An 18,710-nucleotide genomic window follows, 5' to 3' on the forward strand; every position below is an offset into this window, starting at 1 on the left:
AACGACTGCCTCTTGGTCTATGTGCAGGTTCCTCATGAGCACAATTAAGTGTTCTGGAATTGCCATTCTTCACAATGTTTTCTATAGTTTGTTATGATCCAAAGGGTTAACTGAAGCTTATTCATTATGGAGAGACAGGGGTCCTGAGAGAATGACTAGAAGCATGGAAAGCTTATTGATGCCTATGCTACAATTAAAAAACAAACCAAATCCGTTGCCATCAAGTCGATTCCATGCATCAGTTGGTGGATTTGAACTGTTGACCTTTGAGTTAGCAGCTATAGCTGTTAACTACTGTGCCACCAGGGCTCTGATTGGCACACCATCTATTGGCCAAAGCAAGTCAAAAAAACAAGCCCAGATTCAAGAGTCGGGGAAATAGCTATATCTTCATGGAAGGAGTTACAAAGTTACATTGCAAAGGGTGTAGATAGAGAGGAAAGAAATATTGTGGCCATTTTTGCTATATATTACAAAGAAGCCCTCAGATGATTTTCTCTACTCTCCCTCCATAGCTAGAATTGGATACTATTAAAATAAAAAAATAAAAACTCAAACATCAAAAATAACAACTGGAAATTAATACCTGATAGAGGAATTTTAAAACTTTTACTAAAAAGTTTGAAAAATAAAGTTGAGAAAACCATTCAGTGTGTGTTTTCCTTTGCGGCATAACAAATCACCACAAACTTAGCAGCTTTTACAACACACATTTTTTTTATCTCACAGTCTCTGTAGATCAGGAGTCCAGGCATATAGCTTAGCAGGGTTCTCTGCTCCAGAGTCTCACAAGGCTGCTATCCAGGTTTCAGGTGGGATTCTTGTCTCATCAGAGGCTTGGCTAGGGAAAGATCCCCTTCCAACCTCACACAGGTTGTTGGCAGAATTCATTTCCTTGTGGCTGACTAACTGTGGGCCCCAGTTTTTTTGCTGGATGTTGGCAGTTCCAAGAGCCTACCTGTAATTCCTAGCAGCTGTTCACAGTTTCTTGCCATGAGGGCTTCTTCAACATGGCTGCTCAATTCATCAAATCAGCAAGGATAATCTCTCACTCCAGTCTGCTAAGACAAAGTCTTACATAATGTAATGTAGGTATGGGAGTGACATCTCATCAACTTTGCTCTATAACATAACTTAATCAAGCAATTACATCTCATCACTTTTGCTACATTTTGGTTATAAGCAAGTCAGAGGTCCTGCCCACACTCACGAGGAGAGGCCTATACAAGGGTGTGATTCATTGGAGGGTTCATTAGAGTGTGTTCATCATAACCAGAAAGCAGAAGAAGAAGACTAAAATGAGAAAACTAAAGAATCAATCATGTGGTCCAATATGTAATTAACAGTAGCCTCAAAAAAAAAAAAAAAAAAAAAAACCAAAAAAATTGAGGGGAGAAAATTATTTTAAAAAATTTCTGAAAATGAAATTTCATATTTAAAGTATCCACTTAGTCCCCAGCACATTAATGGGAAAGAAAGCTAAACCTAAAACATCATTTCAGAAACTGGAGATAGAAGATGCTCAAAATTTCCAGAAAGGAAAAAAAAATCATATATAAAGGATCAAGATTCAGCATGGCATTAGATTTCTCAACAGGAAATCTTAAATCTGCGGTATAATGGAGAAATGGCTTCCATGTTCTGAGGAAAAATTATTTCCAACGTGAAATTCAAGAGCAACTGAATTTTTTTTTTAAGGAATGTTATAATAATTTTTTTTTTTTTTTTTTGACAAGCAAATTTTAAGATAATTGACCTCCTGTATTCTTTCTTAGGAAAATACAAGAGATGTGTGCCACCCAGAGAAGGAAGTAAACTAAGAAAAAGGAAAACTTGAGATCTGAGAAAGAGGGGCACCAACATAGGATCCTAAGAGGTTAAAGGAATTTCTAGGATGATAGTGAAGAGATGTCTCAAAACAACAGCTGTGCAGTAGGCCAAGACTACATGTCCAGATTGGAGTGGGAGGACAGTGAGCTCTGGGATAATATCTACAAGAAAAGAAAAAATGAAACTGATAGATTGCTTAGTGTTTTTATAACATTGAAAGAAATTTTACAGCTTTGCTAAAGCATTCAAGAAATGAATTATATAGAAACAGAATCAAGTTCCCATCTACACACGCAGACACAACCCAAAAAACAAAAACCTGAGGCAATTATTAACTCTAGGAAAAACAAAAGGTTGTACAGAAAAGGGATGGTAATTATAGTATAAGGAGCCCTGGTGGTGCAGTGGTTAAGTGCTCATTTGCTAACTGAAAGTTTGGCAGTTTGAACCCACCAGCCACTCTGCGGGAGAAAGATGTGGCAATCTGCTTCCATAAAGATTACAGTCTTGAAAACACTGTAGGGCAGTTCTACTCTGTCCTACAGGGTCACTATGAGTCGGAATTGACTCGACAACAATGGGTAATTATTGTATACCATAATACTCATCTCTAGGCAATATTCACATACTCATGATAAAATATTGATCTAGTAAAAAATTGTGCTAGATGTATTTTGGGAAGATAGGAGAGGGAAAGGGGAAGTAATTGCATGTTTGTGTGTGTGGTGTAAGAGAGCTAAATTCTTATCTCCCCTTGAAAGAAGTTTATATCAAGAAATAGGTTACACGTATTATTAGTTGCCTCTGGAAAGTGGATCTTCAAATAAAGAAGAATGGCACAGAGTATTGCTGTTTTTTGTTAAAAGCCTCATAGTGCTACTTGACTTTTTTTTTTAAACAGCTTTATTGGGGTATAATTTGTATTCCATGTAGTTCATCCATGATAGAAACATGTGGTGATTTGAAATTTTGAGAATTGCTTTTTCCTATTGTACAGTCCTTAGATTATTGTGGAGCTGGTGGTACTAAGGTTTTAAGCAAGATATTTAATATCTGATGGCATTATCATAAGGATTTATTTATCATTAAAAAAAATCCATTTTGGAGGTAAATATTCTTAGGAAAAAAAGCTGTTTCCTATGCCTCACTCCAAAAATGTTTCTAGACTTTTCTTAGACATTATCATTTCATCACTGTAAAAATAAGCAAGAAACAAATGAAAATAGATTATAAAATTTACTTTATAAGGAAAGGGGATCAAATTCTATTTTGCTAATTAACAAAACTTGACAAGCCATTTTACAGATTATGAACACCATTCCCCCCTTCATAATTATAATTTTTAAAAAGGAGGATAGGTTGGGGAGTTGGGAAAGGAAGAAGAAAATAGGTGGAAATTAAGTGTCTTGGGCATAGAAATCACTGTTCGCTACCCTTCCAACAAGGATTGAGTTCTTTCTCTTAAATGATTTTCCAGAATGGTATCTTAAATATTATTTAAACTTCTTTTGAAAAAGGAACTCTGATTTTTCTGAATATAGTTGCCAATCAAAAATCCAATGAAATGTATGTTTTAGGCCAAAGGAAAAGAAAATTGGTGTTGTTTCCATAATGTTGGTGGCAGAACTCAGTAGATTCCAAATAAATCTTTTTTTTTTTATGCAAAATTTTACTGCAAAGCTTTATGCCTAAAATCTGGACACTCACACGCCAGGATTTCTACTAATGAGTCCCACGTGTTAGACTCAATAACTTCAGCTGCAGGGTAGAGGATATTGTGTTAAAGCCATTCAGATAATAAATAGCTATCTAGGTTCATTTCAGCTGGAGCAAGTCAACTGTATTGAATGTGAGTGAAACATTAATTCTTTATAAGAACATACTCAATTGGCAGACCCTTTGATATGTAATATACATTAGTTCACCATTCTGCCCCCATGGAATCATTTTAGCCTTTGCTAGAGTCTGCACTTATGTGTATGCCTGTCTCCAATCTCCTGAATCTGTCTTTGGGGTATCACTTACATGTACTTACAAAACATACATTTTTAAACAGACACATGAATGAGAATGGTTCTAGTTTTTCAAAAGTGTTAGTTTGTCATTATTTCTGTTTGTTCTGCAAACATCACACGGCTTTCTCCCTCTCTCTGGGAGTGCCCCTGGGCTCCCTGCTCTGTCTTTGGGCTTTGACAACTTTCTCCCCCTCTTTCTTGTCTAAAGTCTTATACAAACAGAGAAAAGAGAATATTACATGTTCATACTGGACACAAAGACAACTGGGACTTGTTTTGGCTCCAGAATTGAAAAAAAAAAAAATTTTTTTCAAGAAATGAAAGGAAGAGGCAGGTTTTTCTCAGCGAGGGCTGCATGCTGTAGAGGTGATTCTCATGGGACATAGTCTTGCTTTTGAAAGCCAGCTTTGGGAAGCAGAAACAGGAAATGCAGAAAGGAATAAATCTGTCAGACTCATTTTCCTTTCTGTTTTACAGCACAGTTGTTTTTGTTATTTCCACCCCCCCTTGGATGAAAGCCAAACTTCCCTGTGACTGGTATGAATTCCTTAACCAGAAACAGTGAGTGAGGAGGCAGAGAATGCAATGCTCTCCAAGTTCTGGCTAAGACACCTAACTTTCTCTAGCTGTAGTGATGAAGAGAATATCAGACTTTCATCATGTAGTTGCCTCATTATACTGCATTTCGATGATATTTTTTTGTCACACAAACTAAACTAACTTCATTTTACACACACACACACACACACACACACAAGAATATTCCTAGTGGCCACCTGGGACCTATATAAGGAGGAATTGCTAAGTGCTAGTAAGAGTATGTATATGTTTTATATACATTAACACTGAATTTAAAAACAACTCCAGAAAAATATGTATACCTGCTTTTTAAGAAAACTAAGGTTTGGGGAGGTTACGGGACTTGCTGGAAACCCTGGTAGCAAAGAGGTTAAGAGCTACAGCTGTTAACCAAAAGGTCAGCAGTTCAAATCCACCAGGTGCTCCTTCGAAACCCTATGGGACAGTTCTACTCTGTCCTACAGGGTCACTATGAGTCAGACTCGACTCGACGGCAACTTTTACGGGACTTGCTTAAGTTCATAAAAGTAGTAAGTGTTTGAGCTGGGATTCTATGAAGTCTCTTGAGATCCAAATTCTACCTTCTTTACTCTCAATCAGTGGTTTTTAAACTGGTCTCCAAGGAGCTCTTGGGGCTGTCCTGCCGGGGAGGGGTGCGGTGGGAAAGGTCAAGGGAGAGGTCAAGCTAGGCTTCAGCCCACCCCATCCTTAACCCTCCCCTCCAGAACGACACTGACACCAGGGCTTGTTTTATTTGTTTATGCTTCAGTATGAGAGTTTGGAGGACAATGGATTCCAAGTCCTCCACTTTCCCTGTTTTTAAACCTCTGTGCTACCCCATGCTCAGCAATAATTCATCTAGTTGCAATATGGAGTAGATCTTTGCCTTTCACAGAATGAGTCTTTAAAGTTTCTCTCATTTGTTAGTAACCCTGTGGTCATTTGAAATTTGTTAAACACAAATTTGAATTTCAAGTACTGGGAGGTTCTTGGGAGCTAGTTAATTAGCCAGTGAAAGAGACTAAAATATAGCATCTGTATCTCATCTTGGCTTTGTTGTTCACGTTATGCTGGTCACATGGTGTCACCTTGGTTTCAGGTTAGGGGTCTGTAGTTTTTTTCTGTGAAGTACCAGATATTTTAGACTTTCCAGGTCACATTGGGTCACCATTGCATATTCTTTGCTTTTTTTTTTTTTTTTAATAACCCTTTAAAAATGTAGAAATCATTCTTAGCTGGAGGACCTTAAAAAAGCAGACCAAGGGGGCCAGATTTGGCCATGGCCATAGTCTGTCCACCCATGTTAGGTAATATTGTTCTTACTTTGTGTGTAGTGGTTAAGAGCTTGGCTGCTAACCAAAAGGTTGGCCTTTCAAATTCACCAGCTTCCATAAAGATGTACAGCCTTGGAAACCCTATGAGGCAGTTCAATTCTGTCCTGTAGAATCGCTAGGAGCTGGAACCAACTCGACGGCACCTAACAACAGCAACAACAACAGTTATTACTTTGAAGTCCCTAGGTGGGACAAACAGCATATTTGGCTGCTAAATGGAAGGTTGAAGGTTTGAGTCCACCCAGAGGCTCCTCAAAAGAAAGGCCTGGCCACCTACTTCCAAAAAATTAGCCATTGAAAACCCTATGGAGCACATTTCTGCTCTGATGCACATGGGGTCGCTGTGAGTTATCGCTGCAACAGCTATCTTTCCTCTTTGCTCTTGGGTGTGTATAATCTCTCTGTCTCTTATTTCTAATACTAGGTTATCAGTCCCCATTGCACGTTGGAATCATCGGAGAAACTTACAAAATACTGATTTATGGTCTCCAGTCTAGACCAATTAGATCAGAACTTTTTAATTTGGGACTCTGGTTTTTTTTTTTTTTTTTTTTTTTTTTTGTAAATTTTTCAGTGATTCAAATGTGTATCCAAGATTGAGAATAACTGCACCGAGCACCTTCTGTATACCTTTGCATTTTAGCTGTTATTTTTGTTTTCAAAATAAAAAAAATTATTAAGATATTTTACATGCAAACTATTCTAGTTGTTTTTATACCCCAATCATTGTTGAGAGGTTCAAAACATACATTCTTGGTTCTCATTTGCTTGGAGGATGAGTATAACTATAAGAATAATAGATGCTTGCTTTTCCCTCCACATATTATGATTAAACAATAATTCTTGACATGCTATTGTTGTTAGCTGCCTTTAAGTTGGCCGCAGCTTGTGGCGACACTATGCGTAACAGGATGGAAATGTGGTGATCCATAGGGTTTTCACTGGCTGATTTTCAAAAGTAGATTGCCAGGCCTTTCTTTCTAGTCTAGTCCACTGTAGCCTTGATGCTCTGCTAAAACCTGTTCAGCATCATAGCCACATGTAAGCCTCCACTGATACACAGGTGGTGGCTGTGCATGAGATGCATGGGCTGGAATTGAACCTGGGTCTCCTACACGGAAGGCCAGAATTCTACCACAGAGCTACCACTGTCCTCAAGGCTTAGCATAGTGGCTTTAAAACTGTTTTTGAAACAGAAAATCCCTTTCTTCAGAAAAACTAAAAGTCTGATATATAAGCCTCTGCCCTCCTCAGTCCTCGCAGTGGCTGCCGAAGTCCTGGAGGGATACTCTAGGGATCTGTGGAGTACACCTTGAAAACCACTGTTTTAAGGCCCAGAGACACAGGAGGAGTTCAGATCAGAATCCTTCTCTGTGAAGAGCTGAAGATTGCAGCAAACAGCCCCTCTGTATTTTGCCTACCAAGATTTGATCATGCTTCTCAGAGAGTGCTGCTGTTGCTTCCTGTCCTGTTTTCCCCTTTGTGACTCTTGGACACCCTGTTAGGCATTCAGGTTTGTTAAAAGCAATGACTAAAGATGTCATAACGATTAAAACCATGAGTGCTTTTAGGAAATCTAAACCTCAAGAAAGTAGGCTCCAAAGGGGTATGTCGTTTTAAAATGATATAACCTTTGTAATATCTAAACAGCTGAAGACCATATGTTTTCCTCCTAATATATTGATTTTTTACTTCAGCTTATACATTCAGACTGACTTATTGATTTTCTAAGACTCAGGGTACTTTGTAGCAAAGAGTGTAATTATTCTCAAAGGTTAGGTGGCACTGATAATCATGTCCTGTGGAAGGCTGGAAGGATTAGCACCAAATCCACATTAACTGAAGAAACAAGAGCCACTGGGTTGGTAAAACCAATGTCAAAGAGGTTAATACAACCTCATCCAGTAGATTCACACACAGGCCTGTCTGCTTAATGAACCAGGGCTAGCAACTGTCACATTGAGAGAAAACAGAAACAACCTGTCCTTTTCAACCTGAATGTTTTGATCTAGTTCCTTGCATAGTGCCTCGGGTCTTAGGAGCTTGCAAGCGGCCATCCAAGTCACTACAATTGGTCTCTATTTACCTGGAACAATGGAAAAATAGGAGGAGGATGTAGAGTGTGTGGCTAATTGCCTCCATGAACAACTGCCTCCTTTGCCATGAGACAAGAAGAGCTGGATGCTGCCTGGCTACCATTAGTGAACATTTTGATCAAAGATTCTATGGAAGAATCCTGGTCGAAAGGGGGAAAACGCAGAACAGAATTTAAAATTTCATCGACTCTAGGCTTCCAGGAGCCATGGAGGGTAGATGAACCCCTGAAACTATTGCCCTGAGATAATCTTTAAACCTTAAACCAAAAATATCCCCTGAAATCTTCTTAAAATCAAACAATAGTTTAGCTTAACTAGTAAAAAAAGGTCTGCCTTGAGCTTTATGTTCTTCTAAGAACTATCTATAAGGAGCTCTGATGGCACAGTGGTTAAAGTGCTCACCGCTAACCAAAAGGTTGGCAGTTTGAACTCACCAGCTGCTCTGTGGGAGAAAGATGTGGCAGTCTGCTTCTGTAAAGATTTACAGCCTTGGAAACCCTGTGGGGTTTCTATGAGTCTCTATGAGTCAGAATCCCCTCAGTAGGTTTGTTTTGGTTATTATATGGGATCGAACTGATAACAGCAACTCAAAAGATTAGATAAGAACCTTAGGGGGCAGTGGGTTTATCTTATTGGGAGAGGAACAACTCAGAAAAGGAGGGTGAGAATGGTTGCACAAATTGAAGAATGTAATCAATATCTCTAAATTGTACATGTAGAAACTGTTGAATTGGTTTATGTTTTGCTGTGTGTACTCTCAATAACAAAGTACAAATCACACAAACAAAAAAACAAACCTTATAGCTGAAGTGACTTTCTATTAACTGTCATTAATCGTGTAGTTTCTCTTTGCCCTTCCCACCAATACAGCCTCTACCATGAGGACTCAATTATTTGCTGTCAATAATTTCCTTTTCGAATGCTTTTGTTCTTTTAGCTGCCAATTGCAGCTACTTTAATATCCTTTATGCCCCATGTTGTCCCTTATTTTCTAAGGTGATGAGACAACTGACTTTGTTTACGTGGATTTGAGAAAAGCTGGAACATGTGTTGGTATGATTATTACGTACAACATGCATTAAGCAACCAATCAACATCAAACATGAAAAACGGAGGATACATATTTCAGATGTTGAATTGGATACTCAACCTTCTTTCACAAAATCCAGTGCAAATTATATTCGGATTTTGTGTTTAAATTTTTCTCTATTTTCTGTCTTCAACATTTCATTTTTTTAATTTAATTTAATTTTTGGTGAAAATATAACACATCAAAACATGCTCTCAATGAACCATTTCTACACATATTGTTCAGTGCCATTGGTTACATTCTTCACATTGTGTCAACATCCTTGCTGTTTCTGCTCTGATTGTTTCACCCCCATTCATTTAGACTCATTGCTTCCTAAATGTCTTATCTATGCTTTAGAGTTACTGTCGTCCCTTTGGTCTTGTATAGATTTTTTTTTTAAAGTCCAGTACTTAAAGACGATATTCTTTACTTTTTGAGATAAACTTTTTTTTAAATTTAAAGATGACTTCAGTGGATAGTTTCGTTTCAGTGTTTGAAGTATCTTCATCATTTTTTAAAATGGAAATTCAAAAAGTGTTTTATGTCATTATAGTATGTTTTCATAATGATCAGTCCCAACATGACAATCTCCTCTTTGCTTTCTTATCTCTGGTGTATAGCCCTGCCTTCACTTTATTTCCAGCAATAATACAAATAATGCTAATAGCTGTGCTTATTATTCATCATGAACTGTTTTCAACACTTTACATATAAAACTCCTAGCCCCTATAATGGTAGCTATATTTTGGATATTTGAAAATGATTTGTGCCTAACTCTTATTCCCTTTTAACCTTCAACACAGAGGCTATACTAAGCTATGAGGCTTGTTGCCTCAGGGAAGGAAAAGGAGATACCATATAGAAAAAAACAGTAACACTAAGTTTCTCGACTTTTTCAGGCAGGGAGCAAAGGTCTAGAAAGTCAAGCAAGCGTTTTGGGAAATGGGACATCTAAATTCCAAAGTCCTGATTTTTAGATGTCAAGAGTCAAGTCTAGTGGAAGAAAGTAGCCCAAAGTCATGATTAGCCCTAATGGCCGAGCAGTGAAGCTTAATACTCCCTGAAGAATTGGAGATGACATTGGGAAGCCCACAGCAGACAGGAAGGGGAAATATAAACCTGGCACTCCATACGTGGAGATGGACCAGGAGGGAAGGAGACAGGGAAGCGATCAGACATCCAGATGTGCCATGACTTCCTTTCCATGAGAAGTGACTGGGTATTATTTCTCAGCAAGTTTAAATTTCCCTTCACCAGACAGTGGGAGCTTAGTAAGCAAGATTATCTAGATTATAGAAAAATAAAGAGGCTATATTTCTTTGCCTATCTCACTGTGTAGTGTGACTAAATTGTGACCCACAACAGCTCTATAATACAATAGAACAAACGGAAAGAAACAACCTTAGAAATGTGTTCCAAGGACAGATGAAGATCTATATTACTCAACATTGGTAACTTATAAAGTCAAGAGTTAGAACATCTTAACATATTCTATGTTTGTATCTTTCAATTTATATAAATTGAAATTGAACTGGATGTTAAGACATGGACTTCATTATCTAGCTCCTTCCTCTCGTGCCTCCTCATATCTCTCCAAGTGTTGTTCATCTTTGTCCTGTGCCAGAGAGTGGCCTGTCATTAAGCATGGGAAGCAGGCTTTCCACTGCAGTGACCACATTGTGGGGCCTCAAAAGAAAAAGTCCTTTTGAACACACTTAATAAATGACTCTCTGAGGCAGGACATCAGGAAAGATCCCATATATGTAACAGCAGATGATAAATTCTGGTAATTTACATCCATAGGTCACTTTAAGGACATTTCTGATTTATGACTTTGAACTGAGAAAAATCTAACTCAATTCCGAATCTCAGTGAGGCAGAAGCAAAAGAAGTAGCGCTCGTGCCTGCCATCTGGTGTCAGTAAGTGGTAAATACAATCATACCTTCAGGACAGAAAGCAATTAACTTGTCACCGTGTAAATACAGTGTTCCTGATGCCTTTTGTTAAAATTCTTAAACTTACAGAAAAACAATTCTTGGCATTTTAAGTTGTGTAATTTAAGAATCACCCTATAGATAATTTTTTTTTTTTTTTTTTTTTGTATTTTGATGTTGGACTCTCCCCACCCCTTTTTTAAAATTCATGTTTACTACTAGGAACTTGAAAACAGGAGGGTCTGAAATTCATAAAATAAAGAGAAAGGTAAGACAAGGATGATCCCTGCATGCTAGTATTTTATTTTTTACAAGTAAATTCACTTTTGATTGCAATATTGTGGGAGTGAAGGAAAAAGCAAAATGAAAGTAGCAGAAATTTCCTTGGGGTCTTAGAGTAAGATTTAATAGCACAATGAGATTCAGAGTCAAACCAAACGTTCCAGTTTGCCCAGGACTGAGGGCTGTTCCAGGACTTGGGACTTTTAGTCCTAAAATTGGGGACTGTCCTGGGTAAACTGGGATGGTGGGTCACACTAGGTATCAAACCACATACACCTCAAAACCAGTTAACAAAAAACACACCCAAGAAGTGGAAGTGGTGGTTTCAAACTGGGTAGAGCAAAATGTAAAGAGGATATTTGCAAATATTTTCTACTTTTTATTTTTATTTCATCTATGTTCACTCTCAGCATATCTCTGTCCTTCTGTAAGAGTATGAGAGAACCACCTTCTGAAACAGGAGGAAGCTGGAGGCAGACTTTCTGTTCAGAGACATCTGGTATGGATTCCACATTCATCTGCTGGGTGAAGACAGGGGCTTGTTGAATTTGGTTCAAGAACTAGGAGATCTTGTTAACTGTTAAATTTTCCTAAACTGAAGTGCATAAGTTATTAGTATAAGTTCTTCCGGAATGGTAAAATAAGTTTGAGTATAAAATAATGGGCTTTTAGGAAGAATTTAGCCATTTCTCAGGCCTAGCAGAACACTGCTAGGGCAATGAGTTAGCAGCAGCTGTGATCCCTGTTACAGAAGCAAACCCAAAAACCAAACCCAGTGCCATCGAGTCAATTCTGACTCATAGCGACCCTACAGGACAGAGTAGAACTGCCCCCGCAGGGTTGCCAAGGAGAGCCTGGTAGATTTGAACAGCCTACCTTTTGGTTAGCAGCCAAACTCTTAGCCACTACTCCACCAGGGTCTCCTAGAGAAGCAAGGGGCCAGGAAAAGACTGCTTGAAGATACACTGCCCTGCCCCTGTCCTTAGTAACCACTGTTACTACTGCTTTTAAATTCAGTATCCTTTAGTGGTTAAGCACTTGGCTGCTAACTGAAAGGCCGGTGGTTTGAACCCACCAGACGCTCCATGGGAGAAAGATGTGGCAGTCGGCTTCCATAAAAATTACTGCCTTGGATTAAAGGTCCATAGACTCAGGGGACATCTATGTCAATTGGCACAATGTAGTTCATGAAGACAAAATTTTGCATCCTACTTTGGTGAGTAGTGTCTAGTATCTTAAAAGCATGCTAGTGGCCATCTAAGACACAACTGTTGGTCTCTTACCACCCCTAGCAAAGGAGAATCAGGAAAACCAAAGACCCAAGGGAGCAATTGGTCCAGGGGACTGGTGGACCACATGAACCACAGCCCATGCAACCTCAAGACCAGAAGAACTAGATGATGCCTGGCTACCACTACTGACCACTCTGCCTGGGATCACAATGGAGGCTCCTGGACAGAGCAGAAGAAAAATTGCAGAACAAAAAATCAAATTCACAAGAAAGACCAGACTTACTGGTCTGACAGAGACTGAAGGAACCCCCGAGACTATGACCCTAAGACACCCTTCTGAATTGGAACTGAATTCATTCTCAGAGACCACTCTTCAGTCAAACCATAGATAGGCCCCTAAAATAAATAACACTGAAGAGGAATGTGCTTCTTAGAACATGCAATTATACGAGATCAAAAGGGCAACATTTGCACAAGGGCAAAGATGAGAAAGCAGGAAGGGGTAGCAACTCAGGACAAAAGGAAATGGGGAAACTAGGATGGAAATGGGAGGAGAGCTGGCACATTGTGTGGAATGAAACCAATCTCACGGAACACTATATACAAATATCAGATGAGAAACTAATTTTCTCTGTAAACTTTCACCTGATGTACAATAAAAACAAACAAACAAAAAACCCAAAGATTACAGCCTTGGAAACTCCTTTGGGGCAGTTCTTCTCTCTATTCTATAGCGTTGCAATTGACTTGATGGCAACGGGGTCATTTTGTTTTTTTGGTTTTACTAAAATAAAGTGAAAACCCAAATAGTGCACATGTTTATACACGTGAATGTGCATATGGATGTCTCTGTATGTAGTGTCTCTTCTCTCCAACTCGTAACCTACTTGAACACTGAGTGTGATAGAAGCTATAGCCAATCTGTTTTTGCTAATTAGTTCTTTTTATTTACATCTTCTAATGTAACTGGGGGGCAGTGGTGATAATCAGTGGTAGAATTCTCATCCTCCACAAGGAAGACCTGAGTTTGACTCCTGGTCAGTGCTCTTCATGTGTAGCCACCACCTATTTATCAGTGGAAGTGTACATGTTGTTATGATGCTAAGCAGTTTTCAGCAGAGCTTCTAGACTAAGACAGATTAGGAAGAAAGGACTAGTGATCTATTTCTGAAAATCAGCCAGTGAAAATTTATGGATCACAATAATCTGATCCCCAACTGATCACCGGGATAACACAGGATGAGGCAACGTTTTGTTCCATTGTGCATGCGGTCACCTTGAGTTGGGGGACAACTTGATGGCAGCTAACCACAACAGGGTAGCTAGTTATTTTTCCAAACAGAAAGATACAAAATGAAAAGAGCCTCCTTCACACCCAGTCCCAGCTCACTTGAGATAATCACTCTCAACGTTTTCTTGCATAACCTCGAAATTTCTATGCATATAAAAGCAGATCTCTTAAAAGGCAGAAATGGAAACATACTGTGCAAACTATTCTATAACTTATTTTTCTTTTATTAACAGTGTATATTGAGCATCTTAATATATTCTTATTCTTTTTTAAGGGCTGCATTGTATGCCAATGTGTGACTGTCCTGTACTTTTTTCATCAGTCTCCCACTGATAGACTTTACGGTGGTATCCAACATTCTATACTTATGAATAAAACTGCAGTGAATATCACTGTACACAGATCATTTAACATATGTATTAGACTATTTGTAAGATAATATTTGAAAATAGAAATTCTGGGTCAAAAGATACATGCATTTGTAATTTTGATAGATATTGCCAAATACTCTTTACAGAGACTGTATAAATTTATACTTTGACCAATAATGTCTGAGAGGAACTGTTTTCCTACATTTTCACTGACATACTTTTATTAAAATTTTGATCTTTGCAAATCTAATAGGTAAAAAATACTATTCTAGTGTAATTTTTTAAACCAAATTATTGAGGGTGAATTTATATACAATAAAATGCATCTATTTTAATTGTACATTTCAATGAGTTTTGTAAAATTTATATCCCTGTGTAACCATCAATAAAATAAAAATATAGAACATTTACATCAACCCAAAAAGTTCCTTTGTGCTTTATCCCAGTCAACACTGCTTACCACCCACCCCAGCTCCAGACAATTGATCTGCTTTCAGACATTATTCATAGATTTATCTTATTTTAGAGTTTCATATAAATGGAATCATGGCATTATGTATTCTTTTGTGTCTGGTTTCTTTCATGCAGCTAGTGTTTTTGAGATTCATATATGTTATTGTCTGCATCAGTATTTATTACTTTTTACTGCTGAGTATTACGTTGAATGAATATACTTATCAATTCACCTTCTCCCAAACATTTGATTTGTTACCAGTTTTTGGTTATTATTAGGAAAGTTGCTACAGCATTCATGTACAAGTCTGTGGATATATGCTTTCGTTTGTCTGGGAGTAGAGTTACTGGGTCCTATAAGTATATGTTTAACTTTATCATAAACAGTTAAATTGTTTTCCAAAGTGGTTGTACACTTATACCAACAGTGTTTGAGGGTTCCAGTTGTTCCATATGCTCACCAAAACTTGCTATCGTTAGTCTTTTTAATTTTAGTAATTCCAAAGATCTGTAGTAGTATCTCATTGTAATTTTAATATGCATTTTACTGATGAGTAATGAGCCATATGCTTGCAAAGAAGACCAGTTAATATGACTATTATTAAAATTTACACACCAACCACAAAGGCCAAAGATGAAGAAACTGAAGATTTTTACCAACTTCTGGAGTCTGAAATTGATTAAACATGCAATCAGGATGTACTGATAATTACTGGTGATTGGAATGCAAAAGTTGGAAACGAAGAAGGATCAGTAGTTGGAAAATACGGCCTTGGTGATAGAAACCATCCTGGAGATCACATGATAGAGTTTTGCAAGACCAACGATGGCTTCATTGCAAATACCTTTTTTCAACAACATAAACAGCGACTATACACGTGGACCTCGCCAGACAGAATACTCAGGAATCAAATCTACTACATCTGTGGAAAGAGACGATGGAAAAGCTCAATACTGTCAGTCAGAACAAGGCCAGGGGCCGACTGTGGAATAGACCATCAGTTGTTCATATGTAAGTTCAAGTTGAAACTGAAGAAAATTAGAACAAGTCCATGACAGCCAAAGTACAACTGTGAGTATATCCCCACCAGAATTCAGAGACCATCTCAAGAATAGATTTGACATGTTGAACACCAAGGACTGAAGCCCAGACAAGTTGTGGAATGATATCAAGGACATCAAACTTGAAGAAAGCAAGAAGTCATTAAAAAGACCGGAAAGAAAGAAAAAACCAAAATGGATGTCAGAAGAGACTCTGAAATTTGCTCTTGCAAGTCGAGTAGCTGAAGCAAAGGAAGAAATGATGAAGTAAAAACTGAACAGAAGATTTCAAAAGGTGGCTCAAGAAGGCAAAGTAAAGTATTATAACAACATTTGCAAAGAGCTAAAGATAGAAAACCAAAAGAGAAGAACACGCTCAGCATTTCTCAAGCTGAAAGAATGGAAGAAAAATTTAAGCCTTGAGTTGCAATAGTGAAGGATTCTATGGGGAAAATATTAAATGACGCAGGAAGCATCAAAAGAAGATGGAAGGAATACACAGACTCATTACACCAAAAAGAATTGGTCGACGTTCAGCCATTTCAGGAGGTAGCATATGATCAAGAAATGATGGTACTGAAGGAAGAAGTCTAAGCTTCACTGAAGGCATTGACAAAAAACAAGGCTCCAGGAATTGACAGAATATCAGTTGAGATGTTTCAACAAACAGATGCAGCATTGGAAGCACTCAGTTGTCTATGCCAAGAGATTTGGAAGAGAGCTACCTGGGCAACTGACTGCAAGAGATCCATATGAATATCTATTCCTAAGAAAAGTGATCCAACTGAATGCAGAAATTATTGAACAATCACATGCAAGTAAAATTTTGCTGAAGATCATTCAAAAGTGGCTGCAGCAGTGTATAGACAGGGAACTGCCAGAAATTCAAGCTGGATTCAGAAGAGGACATGGAACCAGGGATACCATTGCTGATATCAGACGGATCCTGGCTGAAAGCAAAGAGTACCAGAAAGATGTTTACCTGTGTTTTATTGACTATGCAAAGGCATGTGACTATGTGGATCATAACAAATTATGGATAACACTGGGAAGAACGGGAATTCTAGAACACTTAATTGTGTTCATGAGGAATCTGTACACAGATCAAGAGGCAGTTGTTTGAACAGAATAAGGGGATACTGTGTGGTTTAAAGTCAGGAAAGGTGTGTGTCAGGGTTGTATCCTTTCACCATACCTATTCAATCTGTGTGCTGAGCAAATAATCTGAGAACCTGGACTCTATGAAGAAGAGTGGGGCATCAAGTTTGGAGGAAGATGCAATAACAACCTGCGTGATGCAGATGACACAACCTTGCTTGCTGAACGTGAAGAGGACTTGAAGCACTTACTGATGAAGGTCAAAGACCATAGCCTTCCGTATGGATTACACCTCAACATAAAGAAAACAAAAATCCTCACAACTGGACCAATAAGCAACATCATGATACATGAAGAAAAGATTGAAGTTGTCAAGGATTTCATTTTACTTGGATCCACAATAAACACCCATGGAAGCAGCAGTCAAGAAATCAAAAGAAGCATTGCACTGGGCAAATCTGCTGTGAAAGACCTCTTTAAAATGTTGCAAAGCAAAGATGTCACCTTGAAGACTAAGGTGCGTCTGACCCAAGCCATGGTGTTTTCAATCGCCTCATATGCATTCAAAAGCTGGATAATAAATAAGAAGGACTGAAGAAGAATTGATGCCTTTGAATTATGGTGTTGGTGAAGAATAGTGAATATACTATGGACTGCCAAAAGAACAAACAAATCTGACTTGGAAGAAGTACAACCAGAATGCTCCTTAGAAGCAAGGATGGCGAGACTATGTCTCACATACTTTGGACATGTTGTCAGGATGGATCAGTCCCTGGGGAAGGACATCATACTTGGTAAAGTAGAGGGTCATCGAAAAAGAGGAAAAGCCTCAATGAGATGGATTGACACAGTGGCTGCAACAATGGGCTCAAGCATAACAATTGTGAGGATGGTGCAGCACCGGGCAGTGTTGCGTTCTGTTGTACATAGAGTTGCCATGGGTCGGAATGGATTCAGTGGTACCTAACAACAACAACAGCAACAACATGGGGAAAATATTGGATGATGCAGGAAGCATCAAAAGAAGATGGAAGGGATACACAGAGTCACTATAGCAAAAAGAATTTGTCGATGTTCAACTATTTCAGGAGGTAGCATATGATCAAGAACCAGTGGTACTGAAGAAGTCCAAGCTGCACTGAAGCCATGGCAAAAAACAAGGCTCTGGAAACTGACCGAATACCAATTGAAATGTTTCAACAAACAGATGCAACACTGGAAGTTCTCACTCGTCTATGCCAAGAAACGTGGTAGACAACTACATGGCCAACCGACTGGAAGAGATCCATATTTGTGCCCATTCCAAAGAAAGGTTATCCAACAGAGTAGGGAAATTATCAAACAATATCATTAATATCACACACAAGTAAAATTTTGCTGAAGGTAATTCAAAAATGGTTGCAGCAGTACATTGACAGGGAAATGCCAGAAATTCAAGTTCGATTCAGAAGAGGACGTGGAACAAGGGATATCATTGATGATGTCAGATGGATCCTGGCTGAAAGCAGAGAATACCAGAAAGATACTTACCTTTGCTTTATCTGCTATGCAAAGGCATTTGCCTGTGTGGATCATAACAAATTATAGATAACATTGCTAAGAATGGAAATTCCAGAACACTTAATTGTGCTCATGGGAAACCTGTAGAAAGACCAAGAGGCAGTCGTTCAAACAGAACAAGGGGATACTGTGTGGTTTAAAGTCAGAAAAGATATGCATCAGGGTTGTATCCTTTTACTAAACTTATTTAATCTGTATGCTGAGCAAATAATTTGAGAAGCGAAGCTGAACTATATATGAAGAAGAACATGGCATCAGAATTGAAGGAAGACTCATTAACAACCTATGATATGGAGATGATGCAACCTTGCTCGCTGAAAGTGAAGAGGACCTGAAGCACTTACTGACGAAGATCAAAGACTACAGCCTTCAGTATGGACTGCACCTCAACATAAAGAAAACAAGAATCCTCACAACTGGACCAATAAGCAACATCATGATAAATGGAGAGAAGATTGAAATTGTCAAGGATTTCATTTTTCTTGGATCTGCAATCAATGCCCAAGGAAGCAGCAGTTAAG

This window comes from Trichechus manatus, unplaced genomic scaffold (genome assembly GCF_000243295.1).
Source record: "Trichechus manatus latirostris isolate Lorelei unplaced genomic scaffold, TriManLat1.0 scaffold00059, whole genome shotgun sequence".
In the NCBI taxonomy this organism is placed as follows: domain Eukaryota; kingdom Metazoa; phylum Chordata; class Mammalia; order Sirenia; family Trichechidae; genus Trichechus; species Trichechus manatus.